General features: G+C 35.4%; 1 pseudogene; it reads left to right on the forward strand.

The window, feature by feature from the left end:
* Positions 1-498: 498 nt before the first annotated feature.
* Positions 499-2,139, forward strand: LOC148584363 (CASP-like protein 4D2; annotated as a pseudogene).
* The last annotated feature ends 6,195 nt before the right edge of the window (positions 2,140-8,334 follow it).

Genomic DNA, 8,334 nt, shown 5'->3' on the forward strand with positions numbered 1-8,334 from the left:
CTAATTAAAAATAAAAAAAAATCGAAGGGTAATTTAGTCTTTTTAGTAATTTTCGTTAAGGGTTAACAGCTAAATCTAATAAGGGGGGTAAACTGAATGAAATTTACAGTTCAAAGAGTTAAATTGAGAGTTTTTTTTTTTTAAATTTAAGAAATTTCTCAAAACGCGTGGTAGTTCGGGAGTTTAAAGTGCAGTTTCCATGATTAATTATTGATCCCCCGCTACTACAAAGAAAAGAATCCGCCGCTACTACAAAGAAAAGAATCTTGGCTCTACCGCTGAGGGGATAGGTGTTGGTAACCATGTTTATAGTAAACAAATAAATCTGCCAATGCCTTCAAAGTTGCCTTTGGAGACACAGAGAGAGACGGGGCTCTACTACTTTCTCTATAAAAAGGCTTGTTTGGTAACATGCATGGAATTACGTGGAGGAAGGAGTTGTAATTAATTAAAGATTAATTTTCTTTTTGGAGCAGAAGAAGGTGTAATAATTGCATGATGAAGAAGAACAGAGGTATAGCAACCTCGTCCCTGGTATTAAGGATCCTCACTCTAGCTTCATTACTTGCTTCTATCACAATACTAGTTACCGACAAAATCAGCAAAATCACCTACGATGACGTTTTCAAAGCAACCTTCAAGGATATCATCGCCTATAGGTAATTAATATTGCTATATATATAATGTTGTCAATGGGCTAGACTTGGGTAACAGGTAACAAGTAGGTGAGCACGGATTAATATGGGCCTAAAAGAAAAAAAAGGAAAGCCCAAATGGTGAAATTCCCCTGACCTGATATCAATATGATCTAAGGTGATTTACACTAATTAATCAAGCATAACGAATTTGAACTCATAATCCCGTGTTTACGTAACAATATGAGAATTGTCTTACGGCCACTGAACCACTACCCTTGATGCTTTTTTTTTTCTTGAATTATATATATATATACAGCAATTTGTTGCATGTCCTTTTTAGTCTTGTATAAATTGAGTCATTAGTATTAATAATGTTCCAGAGTAACATCTTTGGTTGCTCTACATTTCCCTGAATTCTAGTGGGTCCATGGTAAACACATTGGCAGGTATGTGGTTGCCATTGCAGCGATAGGTGCAGTCTACACCTTATTTTAGTTACCTTTTGCTATTTACCATGCAATCAAAGGAAAAAGGTTAAACGGATGCTTTCCAGAGTTTGACTTCTACGGAGACAAGGTAATTAAGATTTACTAGCTAAAGTGAACCATACATTGCCTCCCCAAAACTCAAGTGGCCCCTCTTTTTTATTTTATTTTATTTTATTTATTATTATTATTATTATTATTATTATTATCTCTTACATATTATAAAGGTTATTAGAAAATTTATTTGATATGTGGGTTTATACCGTCAAATAAAAAAATATAGTTTAAAATAATTTATGAACATTTTTCATTTTTGGTAGCCAATTAGTTAATTGAGCGAGTGGAAGAAAATGCGATAATCTTTTAAAGACTTCTTGAATAAATTATAATAAAAAAGAGTAATTTTATATACTCATTTCATATCTCACTCCCGTTGCATTAGACTAATGTACCGGTGCTCATCAACCTTTGAATTAACCTTTAAAAAAAAAAAAAAAAAAATTAAAGAGTGATGGACACTGCCACATTAGCCTAACGGTATGGGAGTGGGAGTGGGTTGACAGATGAATATTTAGAATTATTAATATAAATTATCCATTGTCTTATCAAGATATAAATGGTCTTCAAGATATCCTTAATGTTTCCCTCACATTTGTGTACGCTAAGCAGGTCAAAGCATTGATTGTAGTTAATATGTGTTGCATTTGGTTCTACTTTTTTTTTTAAGTATCCCAAATTATAACTGAAAGCCTAGTTTATTAATGATATTATTTAAATTAGTATCATTATTATCAACAAAATATAATTAAGGATTTGATTTCATAGCTCATCAGTTTGCTCTTGTCCACTGCTGTTGGTCTGGTTTTGCTGTCTCTATTGAGTTCAAAAGAACCATATTCGGTCTGGTTGGGGATTTCTTTGATAAAGAGAATATTGCAACTGGTTTTCTATTGGGGGGAATTGTTTGCATGGCTGTAGTTTCAGTGCTTTCATCCATCAATTGGAGCAACAAGTAGTAGATTCTTTGGATTCATTTCTTGTAGCAAAATGTTAAAGACCATTCCGAATACGAAACTGGAGTACTACTCTTTTTCCCAGTGTTTTGTTTTTTTTTTCTTTATCTTTTTCTTTGTAAAACTTTTCTACATTTCTTTATGCAATGATTGAGTATTATTGTTGTTATTATGACTATTACTATTAAGCGAAAAGTCTTTTTTTATACAGCTTTGTTATGATTATGATGACTATATATTACTTCAGTTTTCGTACTCAATAGTTGTCATAAAGCTCTCAAAAAGCAAGTCTGAATCGATGCCTGCTAATTGGGTATCAGAATATCATCAAAGTAAACAATAATAAACTTGCTAATAGAAGGTCAAATTCATTGAGCCATTACTCTTGTAAATGTGTTTGTCATATTGGAAAGATCAAACAACATGGCAAACCACTCATACATATGGGTGGGCAAAATATCCGACTGCAACCTACCGATTGCGATTGAACCGTTACTGTCCGCCTATCGACTTTCAGCAGTCAGTAGTCGGAATAAAAAAAAAAAACAGTTTCGACGTCAGCTCAATTATGTAGGCGGCAGAATTTTTATTTCGTTAGTTAATCGAATCGAATTGACTTAATCGAACTAGTCAAAATTTATTCCTATCAGTATGAAGTCGGCTAATTAATCGACTTAACTAACTCTTTTGATTTGGTAGGCGAAAATACTCCTACTATCACTGATTTAACTGATACCCATCCCTCAAACCTTTATAGGTCTTCAAACTAGCTTTCCATTCATCACCAGTCTGATTCGAATAAGACTCACACATAATAAATTTAAATTCAAGATAAGATACATTTATTAAGATTGCCATTCTAAATAGGACTGGAATTTTTTGAAAACACTGGTGAACTCGACACGTATCCAACACAAATTTAGTGGGTTAGGATTAAAGAGTCTGCCCTACATAGTCTTATACTCATGTTTCACATTACTCGAAACCCTACACACGATATTTAAGGTTGACAATTTTGACACAACATGCGAATCCAAGGCGAACCCATCATGAAATTAGCGGATTAAGATTGAAGGATCTGACTCGTTTAACTAAATGGATAGGATTAGGGTTGACCTTTGTTAAAGATAAAACTTACATCAGTAATGGCAAGCATCTTAATGAAGATACTGAAGAGCCATTCATATATAGTTCAAGATAATAATAATTAGATAGTTGAAGACATCTCACAACACATTCAAAAGATGCGTAGTTAAACAAAAGGTAAATAGTTGTAACAATTCATAATTGTAAGAGTTGTATAGTAGTTATAAATATCAATATGGTGATCCCACAATATTCATGAGGAGAAATAAGGCCATCTATGAAATTTGTTTCTTTTTGCTTGTTTATGAAATTCCTGAACCTTTGGTCTAGTAGAAAATTCCTCAAGACCAATGGACATCCACAATAGAGCCCCAATTGCAAAGCGTTGCCCAAAACATGGACCAATTGGAATAGCAGAACTGGATATTGGTCCAATAACTCTTGCAATGGGATTATGACCTTCATCACGGTATATATACTGAGTGTCAAAGGGGCACAAAATACCTTAGTGTTGATGTGACACATTAATGAATTTTGTCAACTTTTTTTTTTTTTTTTAAGAAAGTGATTAGTCCCTTTTTAAAATGCAGAGAGGTATTATCAAAACACCAAACCACATAGACCAAAAATACATATATCCCTTTGGATTTTGCCATCAAGTTGCGTAGAAAACAAAAGAATTAGAGAATAATTTATATAGGGAGGTTGCACAAACGGTGAGTTTTGTGCAACCAATCAGAAGGTGACACTTAAGCTAAATTTATCAAACTTAAGTTTTTTAAAAAAAGCCTAACAACACCAGATTATAAATAAAAATTAATTATAAATAATAATAATAATAAAAAAACAAAATTGAAGGGGTGGCTGGCTAGCCACCCCTCCCCCACTTGGGGTGGCCGACCGCCACCGCCAGGCCATGGGAGTGGCTGCGCGGCCACCCCAGATCCGGATTTGGGGTGGCTGGCCGCCACGCCTAGACCATGGGGGTGGCCGCGCAGCCACTCCCATGACCTAGGGGTGGCTCACCGGCCACCCCATAGGCCATGGGAGTGGCCGGTGTGCCACCCCCATGGGCTGGGGGTGGCGGCCAGCCACCCTAGATCCAGATCTGGGGTGGCTGGCCGCCACCCCATGGCCTATGGGGTGGCTGGCGAGCCACCCCAGGCCATGGGAGTGGCCGTGCGGCCACCCCCATGGCCTGGGGGTGGCGGCCGGCCACCCAAAGTGGGGGGTTGGCCACCCCTTCAATTCTGGTTTTTTTTTTTTTTTTTTTAAATAAAAAAAATTAAATTTTTATTTTATTAGAGTGTAATCTGGTGTGGTCGAGTTTTTGTTTTAAGTATAAGTCTAATGAAATTAGCTGATGTGTCAGCTTCTTATTGGTGACACAAAATGTGACTTTTGTGTAACCTCCCTATATAAGTTATTCTCATATTTTGTTTTATATATATATATATATATATATTTGATATAATATTTGAATCTTATTGTTAATAATATTATTTTATTTTTATTAATTATCAATCCACAGCGTCCAAAGGTAAAAATCTTGGCTCTACCGCTGCATAGACGGGTGTTAGTTTAGGACTAGGGGTGGGCAAATTAACCGTTACCGTTTAACCGGCCATCTACCGGCTTCGACCGAACCGATATAAACCGTAGCCGATATGCCGATATCCTTATCGGTTAAAAAAAGTATACCGGAATTCGGTCCGGTCCGGTCCGGTCCGGTTAAGCGGTTCTTATCGGTTAACCGATAAGAAACCGGAATTTTTTTTTTTTTTTTTTTTTTTTTTTTTTTTTTTTTTAAGTCCTAGTCCCAAAACGGCGCCGTTTAGTCTTTTAGAGAGGTTTCCAAATTCCCACAAGTGACACAGGTTTCCGAATTTGTGTAATGGTGTTGCCCATGACTTATTTTCTTTTTGCTAAGTGACTTTAATTAGTTAATACTTTGTTTATTATTCATTAATGAATTTTATTTTAATTTGGGTTTGGATAGGTTTGATGTTTTTTTTTTAAGTGATGGCATTTGATGAGATTTCTTTGCCTTTGGTAAAAGCATTTTTCATTAACTAGTTTTGCTAGTCTAATTAGCATTCATTATGTTAATTAGTCCATTTGCTTTGGAAAAATGTATTTTATAATATTAAAAAAGAAAGAAAGTTGAAGTGGATCAATATAAAAAAGCTTCAATTTTTAGTCCAAAAAACAAATATTTGGGTCCCAACAAAAAGTATTTGGTCCCTAAAACAACTCATTTTTAATAAATTATTTTAGCCCAACAAAAAGTATTTGGGCTCTCAAAAGTCAAAAAAACTCATTTTTGGTTTTTGGCCCAACAAAATAAATCAATATAAAGCTCTCGGTTAAATCGGTTAACCGGTTTAACCGGACCGTTTAACCGTGTACCGTTTTAACCGAAATTATCGGTTAAAATTCTTATTGGTTCGGTATCGGTTAATAAACCGTTTAACCGAAAATTATCGGTTAATAACCGATAAGGTCCTTAACCGAACCGTTTTGACCGATACCCAGGCCTATCTAGGACGGCTTACGCTTAACGCCGCTAACCATCTTGCAATTTGCATTTTTATAGTAAAAAAATATAAAATGCATTTTTTATATCTGTCAATGCCATAAAATTTGCCTATAAAAGGCAATTGTGGTGGTAAAATGCATGGAAGTGGAGGAAGAAGGTGTAATTAATTAAGGAATTTCGAGATGGAGAAGAAAGCTATAGCATACTGGTCCCTGCTCTTGAGGACCCTCACTCTCGTATCTTTACTTCTTCCTTACGTGTTACTATTAAACCACAATATCACGTTCAATCATGATTGCAAACCAACCTTCAAGGACATCATCAGGTTATTTTTCAGGCGTTCATAACAAACGCTAGCTAAATTAACCCCGGGATTGGTTGATTTTTTTTGTAGTATATATATATATAGCATGCATCCTCCTGCAGAGTGATCATAAATAGCACGCCGGGCGTGCATGAACAGTCATGCAAGCCCGGCAAATTTTTTTTTAAAAATATATTAAAAAAAAAAAAAAAAAATAGTCGGGCGTGCATAACTATCCTGCATGGATGCTTTTTTCTTTCTTTTAATATTTTATTATCATCACATTAATTAATTTACCTGAATTATATATATATTGACAGGTATGTGTTTATCATTAAATGGATAGCTGCAGCCTACACGATATTGCAGTTAGGTTATGCTATTTACTATGTTTGCAAAGGAAAGAGGGTATACCCATGGTTGCAACATTTGGACTTCTACGGAGACGAGGTATATAATTATATAATTATATAATTTGCCTAGCTAACCCACGGCCATGGGTCACATGGAGCCTTGGGGGTGGCCGAAACCACCCCCAACCGTCATTGGGGGTGGTTTCGGCCACCCCCAAGGCTCCATGGGGGTGGCCGAGCCACCCCCAGTGGATACTAGGGGTGGTTTCGGCCACCCCCAATCTTTTTTTTTTCTTTTTTTTTTTTTTTTTTTTTTTTTAAAAAAAAAAATTTATAAAAAAAATACATTTTTTTTTATTTTTTTTTTTAAAAATTTAAATAGGTACCACGTGTCAACATTTAATTGGTCAACGTGGAATTCCGTTAAGTCAACTAACGGTCAACTGACGGAGGATTAACTTGGTCTATTATCAAAACTACATGGACCTCCTATGATAAAAATGAAACCCTAAGGAGAAAAAAATAAAGTTGTGAAACCCCATGGACTAATTTAGTATTTAGGGTTTAGGGTTTAGGGAATATTATTTAAATTTGTATTATTATTATTATTATTATTATTATTAGTAGTAGTAGTGGAAGAGCACCAACAAAATATAATTAAGGGTTTGATTTGGCAGCTCATCTGCTTGCTCCTGGCCACAGCTATTGGTTTTGGTTTTGGTTTAATATCATCTGGTGTTCTGTTGGTGGTGGGAACTGCTTGCATGGCTATACTTTCAGTGCTTTCATCTATCGATCAGACCCGTAAGTAGAAGATTCTTTGGATTGGTTTCTTGTCTTTCTTTCCTTCTTTTTTTATTTTTTATTTTTATTTTGTATGTTATTTTTATCTAATTTGTAATGTTTTCTCAAACTTTTAAAAGTTACAATATTCCTAATGCAGACCTTGCTAAAGACGCCTACACAGAATTACAAAAGACACCAATCTAAGAATTATCTCAAGCGGGCTAAAGAAGTCTATATATAAGCACATCTTCTAATTGTTGTTGAAAGCCGTAATGTTATCTTTATTTATGTTTATCTTGAATAAGTAGTCTATAACTATTGATGTACTCCTCTCGGTTACCATTTGCTTAATGAGAATTTATTTTCTAGTAAATTTTGTGAGTTGTGCTAACTCTCTTATACTTCAGTTCAACCTATTTTTATCAGTAACGGTGGCCCGTAGAGGCCATGGCCACATGAGGCCCACATCCATTTTTCTAAAGCTTAAATATATAGTTACTACAACTTTATATTATATTGGGGCTACAAATTTCAATGCTTTCATCTATCAAACCTTCGGAAGATTCTTTGGATTAGTTTCTTGCCTTTCTTGTAGCAGTGTTAAGACCATCCCAATTAATAAAACTCTTTTATAACGCTTTCCCCACCCCTAATTTTTTTAGGAAACTGGGCTGATAGGAAAATTTGACTCACCAAAATTTGCAACAGCAATTTGGGCACAGGTCCATAGGCCAACTAAAGTCCACAAATAGGCTCAAAGACTTGGATTCATTGTGTTATGTATATAGGGGGGTAAATGAGTAATGATACGGCTCTGTTTATTTCGACGAAAAATGTTTTTTGTCGGAAAATATTTTCTTGAAAAATAATTTTTTGAAAAACATTTTACGGTGTTTGGCGCATACAAAAAATCACAATTTTTTTTAATATATATTTTTTCATTAACTCATATTAAACTCTAAATTACGAAACTGTCCCGACCAAGTCTTAGAGGTGTCATAATTGAGTCCTACAGGGACCCCATTGTGACTTGCCTGGGACCCACCTGCACCTCTCCTAGACCCTATTTGGACCCCGTCGAGATCAGCCCGGCACCCCATCGGGACCCACCCAAGACCCGACATAGACAT

The sequence above is a fragment of the Corylus avellana genome, chromosome 7 (assembly GCF_965113065.1).
Source record: "Corylus avellana chromosome 7, dhCorAvel1.hap1.2, whole genome shotgun sequence".
In the NCBI taxonomy this organism is placed as follows: Eukaryota; Viridiplantae; Streptophyta; class Magnoliopsida; order Fagales; family Betulaceae; genus Corylus; species Corylus avellana.